The sequence below is a fragment of the Parasteatoda tepidariorum genome, chromosome 1 (assembly GCF_982258835.1).
Source record: "Parasteatoda tepidariorum strain Cologne lab strain chromosome 1, Ptep-v5.0, whole genome shotgun sequence".
Taxonomy (NCBI): Eukaryota; Metazoa; Arthropoda; class Arachnida; order Araneae; family Theridiidae; genus Parasteatoda; species Parasteatoda tepidariorum.
The window spans coordinates 131,908,534-131,930,420 of NC_141755.1; the positions used below are offsets into that span (position 1 = coordinate 131,908,534).

Genomic DNA, 21,887 nt, shown 5'->3' on the forward strand with positions numbered 1-21,887 from the left:
AAAAATTTCCTTAAAATCTAAAAGAAAAGCATTTTTTTTTTCTTATGTGCCACTTCTTAATATTTTTATGCATTTAGTTTAATCTGGTCATCCAAGTCCTGTGCTAAGTTATTAAAAGTTATTTGAGAATCAGATAAAATAGTTTCGTACTGGCTCTAAAAGAACATGCTAAAAGTAAAAATAATCAGTAATGGAAGAAAGATATTTCCTATGAAATGGAACTGAATAATTATAAGAGTATTAAACATAAGTTTTCTAGAAAATCGTCCCCAGTGGCGGCTCGAAACCCACCCACCTTCAGATTAATGAATACCAACTCTTCTGGGAAGTAAAGGCAACCTGTGCGCAGTGCTGACCACATTGCCACATTCCATTCGTGACGTTGGTCACAAAATTGTGGAGCCTTCTTCTCAATGACCTCCTTAGCCTACTTCGGGCTGTTTACTTTTTTATCCCATTAAATGAAACCTTAAAATTACACTTTGAACAAATTCAAGTATAAATTTAGAGTTCCAAACAGGCTGGATGTTTTTAATACTATAAAACAAAAATAAGTTAAAACAACAATTAAAACTTTTGACAGTTATAGAAATTAAAAGTTTCATCAAAAATGTAAATAGAATAAATTACAAAATGTTAATAGTTGTAATTAAAAAATATTATATTGCGCAGAAAATAAACTATATAATTCGTAACCACAATTATAAACTAATGTTGAAATCCTTAAGTAAGTCAAAATAATTTTTAAAAAAATCTTTAAATATTTTTTAAGTTTTCACTTCTATGAAAGTGATAAACCAGGGGTCTGTCTAGGTTTTTCTCAGAGGTATCTATTTTGAGAAAATTTAGACATAATTTGTGAAAATTAAAAATTATATTAAAAAATCAACACAAAAATATGGATTTATCATTTCTTATGGGATACAATAATAAAATTTTAAGAAGTATTTTGCAAAACTACCGATTTTTCTTTAAGTTGAATTTGTGAAGGTACGGCTAAACGGTAGTAAATTTGGCCTGGGCAGACCTGTGTAAACATTTATTAAATTATTGATAAACTATCTGACGTTATGGTTTTTATTCAAAAATAGTTAATTTGATAGTTTTTTTTTTTAGATGTAATAGCTTCTAAAAAAATTCTGAAGTTATGAAAAATCATTGAGGGAATATGTGCCTCCAGTGCCCTCTCAGGGGTCTGTCTAGATTTTTTTTTGAAAAGGTACCTATTTTGCGAAAATTTAATTGTAATTTATGAAAATTTAAAATTTTATTTAAACATCAACACAAAAATATTGCATAGTAAGAAAATATTTTCATAAATTGACACTTCAAATAAAAATCATTTATGACAGGTAAATGTCTGTATATTTTTCCCTATATAAAAAAGATAATTTTGCTATTGTAAAATTGGAGGCTGAAAATTGCATCCAGCTTTAAAATTCCATAAAAATCATTGCCCATAGTTAAATTTCAATCTGAATTTAATAAAAACATGCATTTAACAGTACTAGCACAAAAAGTTATTTTCATTACAAGAACATTTTCGACTAGGTCGTACAAAAAAAAAGTTTTAAAAAAATGTTTCATAAAAATAAAGATCTGTTAGAATAATTTACAATAGTGTTCAAGATAATGCTTGAATTTTGACTTTCTGTAAAGTTTACAAAGGGAGACCCTCGTTGTTTCATTTTAAAAAACTCAGCTAAAAAAAAAAGCTCACTTTGATATGGCGTGAGCGACGGGTTAGGTTTACCATATTGCAGTATCTGACCAAACGTGTGCCACCTTTTCGAAAAAGACATCTGGCAAAAAAGCTTCGTTTTTCCCTAGATTGCAACAAGAGCGGGGTTTGCATGAAAACTTGCTTTATTCAAAGTATTTTGTGTACTACCATTTTTCCTAAAGTTAAATTTGTGAAGATACAGCTAAATGGTAGTAAATATACCCTCGGTAGACCCCTGCCTCTCGACACTACGCCTGTGATTCTATGCCATCTGGAGTATTTGGGAACTGCATCAAAAATACACTATGGTACAAGAATATAAAAGTAGCAATTCAATACAAAACTTCCAGAGAATCATTATGGCGATAGTGAAGCAAGTTGCAGTTGAATATATTGTTTTCTACAACGCATTAGGTATATAAAATCAGAGGTCAGGTTACAATTTTATTCAAATCTAGCAGATTTCTTACAAAAACACAACATTAATCTGCAGCGAAAATTTTATTCTGGATGAGTACTGTTTTAAATTTTAAAGAACCCACCAAATATTACTAAGCAAAGCAGAAGAATGAAACAAATTGACAAAGTCTCACTGTCAAGAACGGTAATACAATAATGTTTATTGATTTATTAATTATGCATTTATTTGCCGATGCTATGAGAAGCAATTTTGCGATTGATGGAACGCCATTTGGAAGTTTTTCATTTAAACATAAATTTGGGTGGATGACTAAGAAATTCTTTTTTAGAGAATTGGAAAATAAAATTTAAACTGTCAGCACTCTTTCTCATTTTCACTAATTTTTCATTGAATAGTAAAAATTAGAAGAAAAAAAAATTTCAATATGTGTTATTTTTATTATAAGTTAATTTCGTCACGATTAGAATTATTATTATTTTTTTTAAGAATTTGAAAATTATCAGCAAGACATTTGGACATTTTATGTGATTCTACATTATAAGAGTCTTACCATTACTCAGGCTTGGCAGATTTAAACCAGGCAACAAAAAGCATGGTCTGTTTTATTTTTTATTTGATTATTTATTTAAACCAGGCTAAAAAAAGAATGGCAAAAATAAAAAAAAGTTGGCCTCTATTAAAACAAAATACTATTCAGAAATTAAGATCATAAAATATGCATAATGCTGTTAATTAAAATGGTGTAATTAAAAACAAAATGGAACAGCACTTAATCTTAGTTTTAAAGAAAATTTATGATAGAAAGATAATTTAACACAATTCCTTATTCTGGTGTAATTTAAAGTACAGCTCGGATGTTTCAATAAGTGACCGCAATATGTTTGAGTGATTTTGGGGTGGTTTTAAAGTAAATACAGAGATCTCTAAAAATACTAATTTCTCAGCTAGTTAAGTAATAAATGTGCCGAAATAAAAGTAAAGAATAAACTTTAATATCAAAAAAATTTTAAAAACTAATTTAGGTAGAGAAATATTCTTATACAAAAGTTAATCTCTACAACAAAAATTTAAACAAGGACAAATATCTTATTAGTTTATTTTTGATGTTATAAATTGTAATAAAATATGCAACTCTTTCAGAGCTTATTAAAAATAATTTTAAATATTTTTTTTTCAAAATCTGTTTTAATTTTTTTCAAACTAAGACATATATTATCTAGAGGAATATAGAAGTTGAAGGTTAGACTAGCAAAACTAATAAAAAAAAAATCTTCATATAACTTCTTAATTAATTAATGATTTAAAAAAATTATATATTTTCTTTATGTCTTAGATACTTAGTATATTAAATACTGTGGAAACTTTCAACTTATATTTTTCTATTCTCGTAATGTGTGATGTATTTTTTAAGATTAAGTTTTAGTATCTTGAAAAGCTGAATACTGAATTACAATTTTTTCGCAGCATTTGATATTTGTAAACAAAAATCAAAATTATTCACTACATTTCTGAAAATAAAGTTTTACTTAAAGAAATTAAAAGTCAAACTTTTCGGGAACATAAAGAAATGAAAATGAATGTTTAAATAATAGTGCCCTTACAATTTGTAGTTGGAAATTATTGTTTTGGTCACATTAGCTCCTTAAAATATTTTTGCACTTAGTTATAATGATACACATCATAATGCAATAAATTTAAACTTTTTTTTCTTATCGAACTGTAATCAATAGGTTTAATTTCAGTACATGTATGTTAATTGTGAATAACAATATAGAAAATAAAATTTAATAAAAAAAGCTAATAAAGGGCGGTTTGTTTGTTTTTAAGTCAATTCCACTTTTTAATAAAAACCAGCTAATCTGGCCTTTCTTGCAGCCCTGCCATCACTGATCATAGAACAAAGTCATTTCACTCTTTATATTACATTCATCAGTATGTTATTAACTTTTGCTTTGATACTTTATTATTTAATCATTATAGTAGTAATTTTAAATAATTTTCTTTCATTAAAACTTTTGTATTTTGTAAGTTTGGTTTAGGCTATTTTTGGGGGTTAATTTTTTTCATTGAAAAGTATTATTATACAGATTGTGAAGTTTTTGGTGTGTCATATCAAAAACTCAACCCTGATTATTTACAGCTAACAGGAATTCATTATAATGTTTAACAACCTAGCCTTGTAATTTTAAACACAAACCAGAAGATAAGGGAACTCCGGGATCAAGTATTGGGAGAAATTTGCTCTTGCTGAGGGCTTTTTGGTGGAACTAACCCGCATTCGCTTAGCAAGGAGAGAAAACCTTCCACAATTAGCCTTATGGCAAAGGGAGTCCAATCCATGATCGGTCTACCACTGTGGTCAGTGCAAGGCGGGTGCAGATTTTGCATTGACCAGCGATTGCTTTGATTCGAGCTTTCGCATTGACCAGTGATTGCTTTGATTCGAGCACTGTCTCATTAGGAGGTGAGATCTCTATCTTCTGAGTCACTACAGCTTTGATTCTGAATAATTAGAGTATTCAGAGCACAGCTAAGTAGTACTGTTCCTGATATTATTACGAAGAAAAAAAACTTTGTTGGAAATTTTTTTTGTAAGTTTGGCCAATCTAAAAATTGACGGGTTTCCATGAACAAATTTTTTATACTTTCTGAGGTTTTTATTAATCCAAGGTTTTTATTTTGGGTTTGATGGATCACAAAAGAACATACTAAGCCAATCTGCAGAACATTCTTCAATCCAAAATTGGTCTGCAATCTCAACACACTCAATTAAAGATTATGATTGTAATAATTTAGCTAAATTTAGTAAGTGTATAAATTAAAACGTAAAAAAATAAAATTGATCAAAATTATAACAAAAAAATTCAGGCTGTCAAAAATTTGTTACTTTAATTTAAATTTTAGACAAATGCATTTTTTCAACTCTTGTATCGAACTTTTAATGACTCTTACAGTATAAGGGGACATAAATCCGTGAGCATCAAAGTATACACTAAATTTTAAATTTGTAACTAGACTACTAATATTATTTTTATTATAAAATTAAACTTTTTATCGGGCAAATACTTCGCTTAAGCAAAATATTTTATGAATAATGATATTCAAGGAATTAGGAAAATAAAGTTCAAAAAAATTTTAAATATTTTATTAGAAATAATAAATTTTTGAAAAGAATAATTTTTGCATACATTTACATAAAAATGAATTTAACATATGAATATAATGAATTTTATTTAATTACTTTTAATTTATAGTAATTAAATAAAACTAAGTACTTTTTAAAATGACTTTGCTCATACTTTATCAAAGAAAAAAAATTAAATCTGTTACTATAAACCTTTATTTATTAATGATATTTTAATATTTAACAGTAAAACCATGCATGGTATGATTTTATTATACAATACATGGTAACAGACCGTTGAAATACTATAGAAAAACATTTACATATAGAAAATTTAAAAAATATTTTACATTTGAAAATTGTAAAAAATTATACATAGAAAAACATTTTTTTTTTATTTAAACAAAGAAATTTAACATATTTTTATGAGCAACAACTTATGAATAACTAGGGTTTTGATCCTTGCATGCAGATTTTATTTTTCCAAGCATAAAACTTTACATCATTACAAATGCTTGAGGCCATTTATTTACAGGTCTAATAATGTTATTGGTTACAAGGTGTATTTTATTTATACACTGATAATATAAGCATATAAAATTTATTTCTTGAATCTTGAAGCCCACGGGATGTGATGAAGCAAGTTATGCTCCTGTTCACATGCGGAAGATGTGGGAGTTCAAGCACAGTCTTATTCTATCTTAGATTTCATTCTTGGGGATTGCTAAATAATGTAAAAGTGCAAACTTAATAAGTCAGTTATGACCTCAAAAGTCATACATTGACAAAAAAAAACTGTAAAGGAAAAATGTTTGATTTCAAAAAAATAAATAGATTTTAAAATGGCTCCCAGAAACAAAACTGTCGTTAAAAAACATTTTTAGAATTAAATGTAGGGGTAAAAATTAAGAAAATTTTGTCACTAATTTGAATTAAGAACAAGTAAAACTCACTGGTAAATTTATAGGCATCTTCCTTCAAAAAAAAATATTAAGTGATTTAACTGATTAATTACAATGCAGAGAACATGTATAATGATAAACTATGCTACTTTTGTGACAAAAACACTAACAAAAATAGCATATCATCCTCTCACATTGATTGTTGGGCAGAAAGACCATTGACAATCATTGTATGGTGATTTGAATGAAATTTTAACAGACCAACAGAACACCATTTAAAACCATGAATTAACGTATCACCAATTTTCTGAAGGTTTCAAAGGGAATATACTCATTCCACATTAAATTTACAAATAAAAATATATTGATGGGAAAAAAATATAAATACTAATTAATAAGTTAAAATATACTTATAAAATATTTTCACAGAACTTATAAAATATAAATTTAGAATTAAATGCAAGAAAGTTATCTTTTTGTTTTATATCAGAGATACCAATATTTCAAAACAAAAAAATAGCAAACCTTTTAATCTGAATGGTGCAAACCCTGTGGCAGAATTTTTTCTGACTTTCTGCGACAAACCTAACTAGAACCAATATCTTTCTGCAAGATATTTTTATCGTTATAAATGTATGTGTAATGAATTTATAATAGATGAAATTCGTGTTTATAAAATAAGTCTACATGCATAGAATAAAACTGTGTAGATTTTTTTTTTCTTAATTTCATAATATAAGTTTACATTTCTTAATAAGTTTAAATTGTTTAAGTATAAATTTGCATAATCTTCGATAATAACGAAAAGTCATAAATGTATAGATCTGCAGATAAAAATGCTTACTAGAGCATAAATAAAGATTACCCAGAACCTGTAATAAGATAGAACTTATAGAAATAGTTAAGAATGGACAAAAAGATTAAATTTATAAAACAAGATAACTGAATTTGAAGTATCAGTTTAAAACAGTATCAAAATTAAATTATTAAAGCAGTTTAAAACAGTATGATTTAATGTTTCATTATAGTAGTTATATCAGGTACAGAAACAAATCAGGTGAAAAAATTAATATTGAAGTTGAGTAATCAAAATAATAAAATAGAATTGACTATAACCGAATTCTAAAAGCAAAAAAATTAAAGCGATGTTTGTTTCAATTTTTTCTACATCTCATTAATTTTATCTAATTAATTATATATTAATTAGATTTGATTAATATTGTACTGACTTATTGAAAGATTTTTTTTTTAAAAAATGGAGGTAAATAAAACTTTTTTCGTGATCAGATTAAGTTCAGAACGAAAAAAATGCACAGCGCTTGTGATTTCGCACTGTATTGTGTAAATATATAGCATTGATTCCACACGAAGTATGCAGAAGCTGTTTCCGACTCAATATGCTCAAGTCTATTCAACATCTCGAAACGAAATAGTCTTTATCAGTACTCAAACATCGGTATTAGAGCCATACTCATTGGATGCGATTTTTTTCGCATGCGTATGGAAACCTGTTTGAAAGTGTTTCACCAGTAAATATTTTCCACCAATCTGTTTTTCATTCGCATGCCAAAAAATCGTAGATAGTGAGATATCTTTCAGGCTTTATTCCATTTATCGTTAGATTGCGAGTGTTTTTTTTTTTTGTTTTTTTTAATCGACTACTTAATTCAAAGGATATAGGACAAAAAAAAAAATACTTTACAGACTTTACAAAAAAAAATATATATATAGTTATTTTTTACTTTTTACCTTTGACTGCTTCTAAAATTTCTTGATTTGTTGGAAATGTTGTCTCATCCTTACTATCGATATTGCTGCTAGTAAAAATATTTAATTCGAATCTAGAACGTTTTTTTTTTTTTTTTTTCAATATTAGTAGCGTGGGAAGCTTCTCTTCCTGTCGCTTTCCAGAAAAAAAATCTCTGACATCGCTACATGTTGTCGACTTCCATCTTATTTCTTCTTCGGAATGTCGCCTTGAAAAATCAGTTTTCAAATTTGTTTTAATTATTGTGGCTTCACAATTGCAACAAATAACCTTTTCGGTAGACATGATTTTTTTAAATAAAGAATCTTTTTACGCATGAAATTTTCCATATATGTGCAAAAAATAAAAAATGCTCTGTTCTCATAAAACACAAAGCAAATTACTGCGCCAGCAATAAAGGCCAAAGTTGGCAAATTTCCAAAAATAGCTTAATAAAGGGGAAAAAAATTCTCCCCTTTTCATCCAGTAACTGTTTGTGTTGAAGATTAACGGAGAATTACGAGCGCTTTCTCCTTCAGCGGTACGCTAGAAAAAAAATATTTAAAACAATTCTGTAGGAAAAAAATTTTGCAGAACCATTATTGTTTCTGCAGAAATTTTTTGTTTCTGTAGAAAATGTTTCTTTTTTTTTGGTAAAACAGCTTCTGTTTCTGCAGAATCTTTTTTGAGAACTTTAGTTTGTGGCAAACCAAAAATTTTTATTTCCCAAATAAAAAAAATCTTTCTGCAATAACTCAGTTGCTTTCTGCGACAATGTCGCTGTGTTTCTACCACAGGGGTTGCAAAAATAATAATTATATTAGTGAGTTTTTAAACTGAAATAGTTTTTTTCCCCCCAGAACACATTTTTAATGCTAAGTAGCATTTATCCAAATGAGAGCAGACACTTTTTAAGTTGTTCATTGAGAGAGGTTCTTGCTCTATGCATGTAAATTTTTCGGTTAAAAATTTTACTTCATTGGGAACTTCAAACTTTCCTCAAAAATTTATTTGTAAAATATAATTAATTAATTGCAAACACAAAAGCTGTGATTGCACAATATTTAAGCCACTAAAATGTGCCATTATAAAGGACTGGAATTCTATTCCCAGAGGAATATTGAGTCTTACAAATTTCGTCATTTTATTGATCATGTCAACAAACAAAACTTCTTTAGAAAAAATAAGTTCTTATATTATCGCTAATATTATCAGTGAAGTAAATAACAGTAAAACCTCATAAAGTCGTCACCCGGATAAGTCGTCACTCCGCTTAAGTCGTCGTTTTCCTATGGTCCCGACTAAGTCTCATAGACAATAATGTAAAATAACCCTCTTTTACCCGTCAACGAATTTAATTCTACTCCGGATAACTCGTCACCCCAAAAATGGCAAACCGATCTTTTTTCGCACTTTTGTATACCATTCTGTTATCTTTTCAGACCCGCCCCTTTCACTTTAAGTATCTCGGGGAATTTCTGACCACCCACGAAGTTCGCTCTACAGCTGTGAGCATTCCTTTCCTTTTAGGGGATTTGGATTCTGGGAATTTTGCATGCCAATCGTTCAAAGTTCTCACTTCTTGCTCCGACTCAGTCGAGTGTAGCTGTTTTTCTTTATTGTAAGTACTTCAGTAGGACTTCATTTCATAGCGAGTAAGCTCCGCTATAAGGGCCATTTCTTTTCTTACAAAATTGCGATTTGATTACGTTTCAAAATGCCGGGAAAACGAAAACTTACCGTGTTATCTCTTAAAGAAAAAAAGGACTTAATTGCACTTTCTGAAAAGTCTAATGTTTCGAAAACAGCTTTTGCCAAAGAACACAATATTTTGAGAACTACTTTAAGTGATATTCTATCATCAAAGCAAACCATTGAAGAAGCAGACTGCAAAGACAATAGAAAGAGAATGAGGAAATCAAAGTTTGGCGAGATCGAGGAGATTTTAGTTCGATGGTTAAAGCATGCAAGATCGCAAAATGTGCCTATTTCTTCTGTCATTCTTAAAGAAAAAGTGATGGAAATTGCTAAGAAGTTGAATATAGAAGATTTCCATTGCTGCAATGGTTGGCTGGAGCGTTTCAAAGACAAAATTGTCTTTCTTTTAAAACGATTTGTGGGGAAGCCGCAGCTGGTGATGCTATAGAAAACTGGAGGAATAGTGTTCTCAAGGACATTTTATCCAGGTTTTTAATCTAGATGAAACGGGCTTATTTTATCATCTTTTGCCTGATAAAACTCTATCGTTTAAGGGCGAAAAATGCACCACTGGAAAAGCCAGCAAGCAACGTCTAACACTTTTGCTGGGAGCGAATATGAATAGAAATGAAAAGCTTAAACCACTAGTGATAGGCAAGAGCAAAACTCCCTTGCTGTTTTAAAAACGTTAAATCTCTGCCAGTTGAATATGAAGCAAATTCCAATGCATGAATGACTACAACGATTTGGGAACGGCATATCCGTAAATTGGATTCCCAGTTTTCGCACCAAAAGAGAAAAGTTGCCCTTATTGTCGATAATTGCACAGCCCGAAAGTTTAAAAGCTATTGAAATCGTTTTCCTTCCTCCAAATGTTACTGCACTTCTTCAGCCATTAGATTAAGGGATAATTCGGGATTTCAAAAGAAAGTACAAAAAACTACTAGTAAAGGACCTGATAAAAGCATTGGATAAAAATGAGAAGTTTGAAGTTTCCGTTTTAGACGCGATCAATTATGTGCATAGAAGTTGGAGCTCAGCTTCTTCGCAAACTGTTTTTAATTGCTTCAGACACGCGGGATTTGTAGCCAATGCAGAATCCAAAGATATTCTCTGTGAAGAAGTCGACCCCGAGCCCTTAGAAAATTTGCTGCAAGTTGTTAATGAAAAAGGTTGGAGTGTCAACGACGTAAATGCATTTATCAATATTGACAATGACACCGCTATTTGTTCACCAGCGACTGTAAAAGATTTAACTTCAGAATTTTTAGATGAAAAACACAGTTCCAGAGAGGATAGCGATGATGAGAATTCGGGTGGAATTCCGCCCAGCAAGACTGAAACAGCCTTAGAGAAAGTTAGACAATATTTAACATCAATTGAAGGCACAACAGAGGAAGAATTCAAGGCGCTGATGATATTGGAAAAGAAGGTTAATAGCAATCAACAATTCCTGCATCAATCCACTATGTTAAGCTACTTTAATGCTCAGAAATAAAAGAAAAAGTGGTAACTATAGAAAGTATTTGTATAGAAAGTATTGTACTAAAAGAAAAGTATTTGTATTCCTTTTCTACTCATTTATTTGCACGTGTATAACATTCGAAAAATCACATTTTTCTCAACGAATCCTACTGCAGTCCATTAAAAACCTTCAATGTTTTTTTAAAGAAATTTCTAACTCCACTTAAGTCGTCGAAAATGTTCGGTCCCTTGAGTGACGACTTAACGAGGTTATACTATATTAAGAAATTAGATTAAAAAAAATAACTGCTCTCAATGTTTATGCAGCCCATGAGATATGAGATGCAACTACTACAAATAACTTGTTTCTAGACTTGAATATAAAATAAAATACTATTTACGTTATCTTTTTCTTTACTATCATGCAAAATTTTTCTGAAACTTTTAATGAAATGTTTTATTATGAGACTTATTTTATTACGTGTTTTACAGATAATTAAGAAAGATAGTTAAATACTGATTTTTATAATTTTAGATATTTTAATGATGCAATATATGCTATAAGTCAAAGATCAATTTTCGGTATTTTAGGCATCAGGCATTTAGTATGACCTAAATAATGAAATAGGGTACCCACTCAATTTTAGAAAAAAAATTCCCTGACTTTTCCTGGTATATCAGGTAAATGTCAATTGAAACTTAAACCATATCATGCAATTTTTCATCAGAAATTTTTTTTTTTTTTTTTGAAATATCGAATATTAGATTTTGTGAACAAAAACATATAATAGAATGAGAATGGAAAAATTTCACAAAAAAGTGGAATTTTATAAAATAATTGAGATAGATATTAGAATTATTTTAATTACTATTACAAACAATTCTATGATTCGTTATTTTCAAGGTATGCTATAGGAATTTTCCATGTTTTTTGTATAAAAAAAAGCAATTTTCCCTGACTATTCCCTGCATTTTAGAATTAAAATAAAATTCCCTTCCAGGTTTTCCCTGACCCATGGGATGGAAGTACATAAGACTTAAATAAAGTTAAAACTTTAAAAAAAAAACTGTTCAAAAGATAATAGCATTAATTAACATACCAAAAATGATAAAATAATATTCTAACAACAAACACTTAGAAGTAAAAACTGAAAACACAAAAATATGAGATATTTCCTTATCTATGTGCTTTCAAACTACAAACAATGTTTTCAAACTTATTTATTTTAAACTTATATATTACTTTAAAATTATTTCAAACTTATGTTTTACTTTTAAAGTAAAACATAATTTTTAAATAATTTTAAACTATTTCAAACATGTTTTTTACTTATTTTGGTTTGAAAAAGTAAATAAATTTACATTCTTTCACACATTTGTAACAAAAGAATGTATTTTAGAAGGTTTTCTAGAAGAAAAAAAAGTTATAGTCATTTTTACTTTATCCCCTTTTGTGGTACATTCAGTTTCAGTAGGTATTTAATTTTTAAGTATATTTATTTTAAAACAAGTACTGATACAGCAATATGTAACTGCAGCAGTAGATCTAATCAATGTCGGCTCTTTAATTGACAGGGGTAGAAATTTTTTTTAAAAATTACTGGTCCATAGGACCAGTAACTAAACATTTTACTAGTCCGCACAAAACTTTACTGGTCCGTCAACGCGTTCCTATTAGCTGCAAATAAATAAAAAAAATTTAAATTTTTGATTGAAAAAATCATGATTTTTTTTATAAAAATCATAAATTTCCGGAAGAAAGAAAACCTCTGACGATCTGGGACGAAGAGAGAGCCCGAAATAACGAATCATCATGCAGCGTCGTCGATTGACAATGACATCATGAACCCACCCCGCTACCTCCCCTATTTCTCTCCTTCAGCGACTCTCCATGTGGCGCATGCGCGAAACAAGATTTAACTTCGCCTTCCTCAGGATCGCGCGCTAGTTTTATTAATTTTTTTTAATTCTTTTTTTTTTTACGGAAATCTCGCACGCTAGCTTTTTTTTTCCTAACGGAGATCGGCTGCGGCGGATGGTGGTCCGGCTCCGATTTTAGTGGTCACGGACCAACGGACCACCGTTCATTTCGAGCCCTGATTGACTTATTACATTAAAATGCCTTGTTAAAATTTCATAAATATATATATATATTATTATCTTGATTTCTTTAACGGTATATACATATATATATATATGTATACATATATATACACACCACACATAATTTGTCTCTTATAAGAGGCCATTAAAACTTTTTACACAAGGAGCGTAACCAAATCTTTCAACAAAAAATAAGCACCTTTTTTATGTACTTTTTAAGTACTCAAAGAATATTTTTAAGTACTATATACATAAACAAAATACAAAATAATTTTCAAAGATTTTACATGATCGTGATAAAATAACTAGTTTAAGACAAAGAACTCTTTGTTGATTATATTAGCTATTATAAAATGATCCAGAGATTTTTCGGTTCGATATCGGAGGGTGGAAAATGAAGCCTGAAATTGAGAATATCTTGCAAAAAGCAGCAGAGTTGCACATGAGTGTGCAATAATCACACCGAACCCAGCTCAGTAGACACACATGCGGAACCACAAGTAATACATCAAACACAGGGTTGCAAAAAACCCACCTGCCCAATTAAACCGGCCTGGGTTTTACTGGGTAAAACCCACTCTGAAAAACCCACCCTAAAGTGGGGTTTTCTAAGATTGATTTCTTTTTTAATCCTCTGTTATATTAAAGAGCTATTCTATTAAAATATTTATGTAGTCTAGCCTAAAAAAAATTTAACCTATAGCGAAAAAATTAATTGTGTTGAAGACTGGAGAGTCACCTTGCTGACTTGATTCGACCGTACGGCCTTTGATTATTCAGTGCCATTTATTCGCTTTCTATGCAAATAAAGAATGTTCTTCAAATATTTTTTAAGATTAAAATATAAGTAAAAAGTAATCCTGTGTTAAAATAAGTTTGAAATGTGTGATGTACGTGAGTACATGTAACATTTTCTATCGTGATGTCAGAAGAAACTTTTTTCAGACTTTCACATCAATTTATTTGTATTAATTATCTATATGAAGTCAATTTATAAAATTAAACTTAATATTAAAATAAGCTTTTTTAAAATAAGATACTTATCCCTGCCCTCTCTTTTGAAAAAGCCCCCTTGAAAACATGAAAAACCCAGAAAAGCCCAATAGAACCCAGAAAAGCCCAATAAAACCCAGAAACAGCCACCCGGGTTGGGTTTTTCTACAAAAACCCGGGTTTTTTGCAACCCTGATCAAACATGTAAAATGATTGGCGCTATCATATGTCACGGACTTATGGTACGGGGAAACGGATTATGGCTGAATTAATTGTAAAAACGTTTAATAGAACAATGTGAAAAGCACGCTTTTACATAATACATGGTGAAAATCAAAAAGGGAAAATTAAGGGAAAATTAAGTACATTTTAAAAGCACCCAATGAAAAAACAGAGCTTCCACTCATTTAACAACGCAAAAATTAAGCACTTTTAAGGACCTTTTCTTGAAACAATTAAGGACTTCTTTAAAAAATTAAGGACTTTAAAAATAGAATGATGGTTAATCATCATATATCTACCAGTGACAGTGCCAATTATTTACATTTCTTAAAAAAAATCAATAACTAAAATAAACATTTTTATCATAATGTAAGCATTGATATAATTGCATTCATTAACAGGGCTCGCCAAAGTACCGGGCAATTTCTGCAAACTCGGGTTGGACTTCTTTTAAAAACCATATTCAGATCGTTAAAGGTTAACATCATCTATGAAACTTATCCATATTCAATTTTTAATGATTTCATTGAAATTGAATTGTAAAATTTTGTCCAGAAATTAAGATTTGCAATTTTTTTCATGTATATTTAAAAAAAAAAAAAGAGTAAATAAAGAAATTTGGCAAAAAGTTTTAGTTATTACAAGTTTTTACATCTCACTACTAGACCTGCATTGCATATTCATTTGTAGGCCAATCGTGCTAAATATTCAGTTACGCTATAAATAATTCTTCCTTTTCTATTAATAAAATGTTTTATTTATAAAGGTATATCTTAAAATAATTAATACTGAAAAGTTGAATTAGAGTTATGCTTGAGAATAGTTTTCTTAACTGTGCAATGTAAAATTAAGTCCCATTTTGAGTAAAAACAGGTGATACTAATATCTAAGCACCTTAAATCATTCCACACTTTTTTCATAAGGCTTAACTCAATATATTTTTTAAATTCATTGCAATAAATATTTTTATGAAAATTTATATAGAATAAAAATACAATTACATTTGACCATTAAGTACAGTACATTAAGTAAGAACAGTACATTAAGTTACAATGTTAACTGAATAAAGATTTTAATATCTAAGGATCTTTTAATTGCGTAGATTTAAATATTATGTAACTATCTGCTTATCCTTAAGAAACAAAAATAATAGTGTAACAATATAAAACTTTTAAAAAAAATTTACATTGCAACTAAACGAGTTATAAATAAATAAATATTTAATTTTCTTGTTAGAAGCAAATCATGCATTCTTATTTAGTACTCAGGAAAAGTATTTTTGAAAAAATTTGAGGTTTTTTGTCAAAAACCCAGGTTTTTGATGAAAAACATAGGTGGGGTGGGATTTTTCAAACCCTGTTTATCACAGATCTATTTAATTTTTAGTATAATCAGGAATTTTACAAAACTGTCACTGCTTTCAATAAATTTAGTTACTTATTACACATTGAAATATTACACAAATTAATTAAATTCTTCAAGATTTTAGGATATAGATTTTGTTATGGATTCTAGTTCAAAAAATATTTCTGATACTTCTTTTCTTAGGGTTTTACTTAATTCCTATAAGCAGATGACCTGTAGAACTGAATTTCTTGAATTCTGTCAATTTTGAAGGCTAGTGTGGGTCTTCAACTTAGGAACCTTAAAATTGCCCTCCCCCCCTTTGAAAAAGCATTATGAAAGAACCAACATATTAATAAAAGGACAAGCTGTCTTCCCCTCAAACACATTCATTTTTGTCTCTCTAAAATGATGCATGCCCTCTATGCATGGTCCAATTCTAGGTGATAAAAGAACGGTATTTCGTTTAAAAAAATTGAACTGAAAAATTGTTCCTATAGTGATGCTGAAAAATTAAGGACTTTTAAAAACCTTGCACTTTAAAGGGCCCTTATATTCCAAAATAAAAATTAAGCAGTTTTTAAGGACCGTGGGAACCCTGAAAAAGCACCTTTAAGGGCTTTTAAAAAACGAAAACAAGCACATTTAAGCACTTTTTAAAAAGCACCATGTTACCACAACATTTATTAATTCAATATGAGTAGTACTCATTACTATTAATTGAGCAAAAACATTTTCAATTTATACATGGTGATTTTTGGGACCCCCTTTAACAGATAAGTACTAGAGGGCATTTCTTCTTTGGTATCTGTTTGCACCAACAACTATTGCCAATACTTCAAAGGTATTATAAAATTGAAAAAAATTGTTGGAGTTAGCCCAGGTGAAGCTACAAGCTATATCCTTTGATTTGGTACGCTTCTATTATTATATTTAGTTTCTTACTGTCCACTTCCCAGTAGTCATTAAAATATGGCAAATATTTTAGTGACTCAGAAATTTTTATAGGTATCATTTACCAAAATTTATACTACTGGTTAATACACCAAGTTTGAAATGTAGACATCTATCAACTCTTTTGAATTTTTTTTCATAGTTAAAAAATATACATAAAGCTACCACAGTCTACGGTAGTAACACCAACAATGGAATATACAGGGAAGCTAGGGACACTTTGGAAGATATCTGTATCTGAGGTAGAACTATTACCAAGCCTTGGCAACTTCTGGGCATCAGCCTACGAGAAACTAAAAAAAAAAAATACTAAAGGCGACCAACTCAGAGGGTATAACTTGTAGCAATTCTTAGGCAAACCTCTCTCTGAATATATATTTAAATTTGCAATCTAAATCCATTTTACGCCATAGAGATTGTAGTTGGCGTGACAGTTCACGATATGGAAATATCTCGAACCACTGGTCGTCCTCGTAAACACTTGCCAATTAATTTGAATACAATTAATAATATATTTTAATACCAAAGCATCCTTGTATTTACCACACATTGGAGTTCGTAATTTTAATATCCAGTACCGCTCTGTTCTACAGTTAAACACATAATTTCACATTATTGTCTGAAATCGAGCAGTGTGATTAATTAGTAAATAAAGTAAGACATCTGCTTGTAATTACATTTTGCGCAAAGCACAATACAAAAACTAATGCAACTTCATACGGCCTAATTTGAAAATTGTTGTTTTTTTTCAATTCACAATACTTTAAAAGAAAAAAAAGGGTATATTTTATTGAGTGTAAAGGAAAAAAAAAGCTACCGTCACATAGAAAACTACCTGCATCACATAGTAAACTACCTACCATCACATATTGATGGTGAAAATCAAGTCCAAAAAATCACAATTACAATGAAAATTTTAAGTCTAGTACATATATTCTATAAAATGAATTAATACTTTCAAAAAATTATTTCTTATTGCTGTAGAAACATCATTGAAATAATACTCGAAATTTAAGATCTGTTTGTATCCCTGATCTGAAGCGTTACGGTTGAGGGCAATTCAATAAGTTTAAAACCGTCTCTAAGTCTGAGTTCGTAATGTGGTGTGATAAAAAAAATTGAATCGGTTTTGTTACAGGTCACTCTAAAAAATGCATGAGAGCTTTGACCCCTTCAAAAAAAAAAAAAAAAAAAAGAACAAACGTAAACAAAAACGCAAAAAAATTTTTTTTTTAAATCTGCTACATTTCAACAGTGTTTTTTTGAAACTTCCATCATTGGAAAATTCCCACTAAAAGCAAATATGAATCACGCACAAACGAGTACCCATTGCATCTACGAGAGGCACACAGTCTACCTACACGTAGCATTTAAATTTTCAAGTGTTCATTTTATCAAAAGACAAGATTATTCCTTTTTTTTTTTTTTTTTTTTTAATTTTCAACCAGTGATCCACTAAAAAAAAAATTCAAGCCAGCTCTGTCTACGTTTCAAACGTTTAGTAATTTTTCTATCAAAAAACTCATTTTTCAAACATGGAACCTCAAAAATTTAAAAAAGAAAATCTTGGAATATTCTCAAGAGAACCAATTGGCGATCGAAATGGGCTGCAGGTGGCGTAGAGCAGAACTCTTTTCCTATGGCAACACTTCACATGATTTCCCCATTAGCGTGTGGAAAGTCATAGAGGAAGGAAGTACGTTAGTTTCTCTCTTGATTTTCATATAGATTAAAATCTTTTAACTTGAAAAACTATATGGAACTGAAAACTACATTAAACATAGTTCTAAAGAAAAGTATCACGGAAATTTTTAAAAATATTTTTATTAAGTAAAAAGGAAAAATATTAAAAAAAAGGGAAAATATCGTAGTACATTCCTATATAACTGAAAAGAGGAGGAGAGGGAAGGGAGAAGGGCTAAAGGCATGAAACCGGTCTCTCCCCAGATGGCGTATTCGAGTGTTGCGATCGCGAATTGGCGATCGCAACACTCGAATCGAATACGCCATCTGGGGAGAGACCAGTTTCATACAGCCCTTCTCCCTTTCCTCTCCTCCTCTTTTCAGTTGTATGGATGGGTGGTCTAATGTAAACAATAACAAGCGTCCTTAAACCGGAAGAAATTTAGAAAATTTCCGGTGTATCCCTCCGCTTATGTTATGACTACGAGGCGATGTGTGAACAAGCTTAATATTCTATGCAGTTTTGTTATTGTAATTTGGGTTCAAATCTAAACATAATTGTACCATTCATAAGAGCTTTCAGAAATGTATTGATTCTCAGAGGTCGTAAGGCCAAAAAAAATTTTGGAAAGTTAATATCTCATTGTAAATAATTCTTAACGTTTGCCATGTTTTGTATTTTATCCCTTATTTGGCTACATTTAAATAAAATGTCGCCAAAAATATCTTTTTAAGTTAGCCTAATTAGAAAATATTCTAATGATTATAATATTAATATGCTAACGCTGAAGTTTAAAGGCTGAAAGAAAGAACTCGGTACATGTGAAATACTGCAAAAGATATGATGCAATAATATGATGGCGCATTTTTTCAATCTGCGGAAACAAAACAAAACAAAAGTTCATATTACCGGTTTCCAATTTATAAGTTACCTGAGACCTCATCATCATCATCGTGTACTGGTGATCGCCATGCCTTTAGTTGACTCACGTGGGACGTTGTTGCGTAGTACCTATTTCCCACTCTTTTTCCCATTTGGGTCACTCTGTACGTATCGTTAAGGAGGACTTCAGTCACAAGTAGAGGACCTCTGTACTTTGGTTGAGTCTTTGTTGGTTCTCCTGTTGCTTTTGCTGACGTCGGAGAGCCACTATTTCTCCCGGTTCAAAAGTCATGGTTCTACACTTTTTCTTATCGTAGTATTCCTTCATTTTACGTTGTTTCTTTTCAATCACACTGGTTGCTTCTTCTTGAAGTTCCTTGGAATCAGTCCATTTGTCCGCACTCTCGTCGGCAAGTTTTCGAAGGATACCATCAGTGAATCTTGGAGAATATCCATGCAAGATTTCAAAAGGCGTTTTATCAGTAGTTTTATTGATAGTGTTGTTTAAATTTCTTTCAGTTTCTTTGATTCGTAAATCCCAATCTTTATGACGTGGATCACTCATCGATGTTTTTATTGTGGATAGAATTGTTCTATTAGCCCGTTCTACCATTCCATTACCCATGGGATGTTGGGTGGAATTCAATGTGTGATTTATTCCATTGCCGTGACAGTATTGTTCAAAATGATGTGACGTATAGTATGAACCTCTGTCACTAATAATCCGATCAGGCAGTCCAAAATCCTGAACGAAATTCTCCAGAACTTTTAAATCGTGTTGAGAAGAGGTGTTTTTGACTGGAGAAAGTCTGGTAAATCTTGTAAAATTATCTACGATAACGAGCAAATCTTGATTTCCTCTAGAACTCTTCACAAATGGGCCTAAATGGTCCATGTGTATGATTGAGAAATGTCTTTTTCCTGGCTTAATTGGATGTAAATGTCCCTGTTGCTTTCCTCCAGGAATTTTATTCACTAGACATTCAAAACACATGGACATGTGTTAGTAAGCATGTCCATGTTTACGAAGTTAGTAAGCAAAAATTAAAATATAATTTTGCTATCATACATAAGTTTGATACAAAATTGCAAAAAAATAAATAAAAAATTAAATGAATAATAATTAAATAAAAAAAAGCAATTGAAGATAATTTTAATTCATGTCTTATTTGATCGTGTGTGCGAATTTCTCAATTGTTTCTTTTTCTTCCTGTCTTTCCTTGATCGTGAGTGCGAATTTCAAATTTTTTTTTCTTTCTTCCTAAGTCTTCCGTTGATCGTGTGTGCGAATTTCACAAATGTTTTTTTCTTCATGTCTTTCCTTGATCGTGTGTGCGAATTTCTAAATTTTTTTTTTCTTTCATATGTTTCGTTGATCGTGTGTGCGAATTTCTCAAATTTTTTCTTCTTCATGTCTTTCCTTGATCGTGTGTGCGAATTCTAAATTTTTTTTTCTTTCTTCATAAGTCTTCCGTTGATCGTGTGTGCGAATTTCACAAATGTTTTTTTTCTGCATGTCTTTCGCTGATCGTGTGTGCGAATTTCACAAATTTTTTTTTCTGCATGTCTTTCGTTGGTCGTGTGTGCGAATTTCTAAATTTTTTTTTCCTTCTTCATAAGTCTTCCGTTGATCGTGTGTGCAAATTTCACAAATTTTTTTTTTCTTCATGTCTTTCGTTGATCGTGTGTGCGAATTTCTAAATTTTTTTCTTTCTTTATAAGTCTTCCGTTAATCGTGTGTGCGAATTTCACAATTGTTTTTTTCTTCATGTCTTTTGATGATCGTGTGTTCGAATTTCAAAAAAGATTTTTTTTTTGACTTTGAAATATTTTCAAAATGTTTTGGACTTCGAAAAATTCTGAAGCTTTTTCCACTTAGAAATATTTCATGGTATTTCAAATTTAGTAATATCTTCAAACGGTTTTGACTTTGAAAAATTCAGAAGATTTTCGTACTTCGAAATATTTCATGGTATTTCAAAATTAGTAATATTTTCAAACGGTTTTGACTTTGAAAAATTCAGAAGATTTTCGCACTTAGAAATATTTCATGGTATTTCAAACTTAGAAATATTTTCAAACGGTTTTGACTTATTCAGAAGATTTTCGTACTTAGAAATATTTCATGGTATTTCAAAATTAGTAATATTTTCAAACGGTTTTGATTTTGAAAAATTCAGAAGATTTTAGTACTTAGAAATATTTCATAGTATTTCAAACTTAGTAATATTTTCAAACAAAAGTAAAATGTGTACGTTTTGATTTGCTTGGAGGCTTTTCGATTGATATCCGAACATGTCAAGCTTGTACAAGATTATATCTTTTTGTTTACGAATTCAACTTCAAATCACCTGAAGGGAGCAATCTGAGGCCCTTTTAGTTTTAAACTCATTCAGTTGCAAAACCGGCCTTTCTTTAGTACTTTAAGTGTTGAAAAAAACTTTCCCATTAATTATTCCATTAAATTTACGTTTTATATCCCGTAAATCCTTCAGAGAGGAAGTTGCGTCCATCTCACCTCGTCAAGGTAATCTTCATTTGGCGAATAATCAAGAGTTTAGTTATTACTTTGTTTAACCTGTCTTTGCTTGCAAAAGTACCATGCGCCAAAAAAAAAAAAATAAAA

At 30.1% G+C, this 21,887-nt stretch overlaps 1 protein-coding gene across 12 annotated transcripts in view; it reads right to left on the reverse strand.

The window, feature by feature from the left end:
- Nucleotides 1-21,887, reverse strand: part of LOC107457234 (pre-mRNA 3' end processing protein WDR33) — a 102,870-nt gene that overhangs the window by 71,862 nt on the left and 9,121 nt on the right. The window contains exon 1 of one of the 12 annotated variants that reach the window (XM_087153250.1): nt 17,556-18,032. The exons of 1 other annotated variant lie outside the window; for it this stretch is intronic. The gene's annotated coding sequence lies outside the window, so the exon portion shown is untranslated. Of the gene's footprint in view, nt 1-295; nt 538-17,218; nt 18,033-21,887 lie in introns of those variants that run through there. 10 more of the 12 variants (XM_087153280.1, XM_087153262.1, XM_087153254.1 and 7 more) reach the window with 10 other exon arrangements.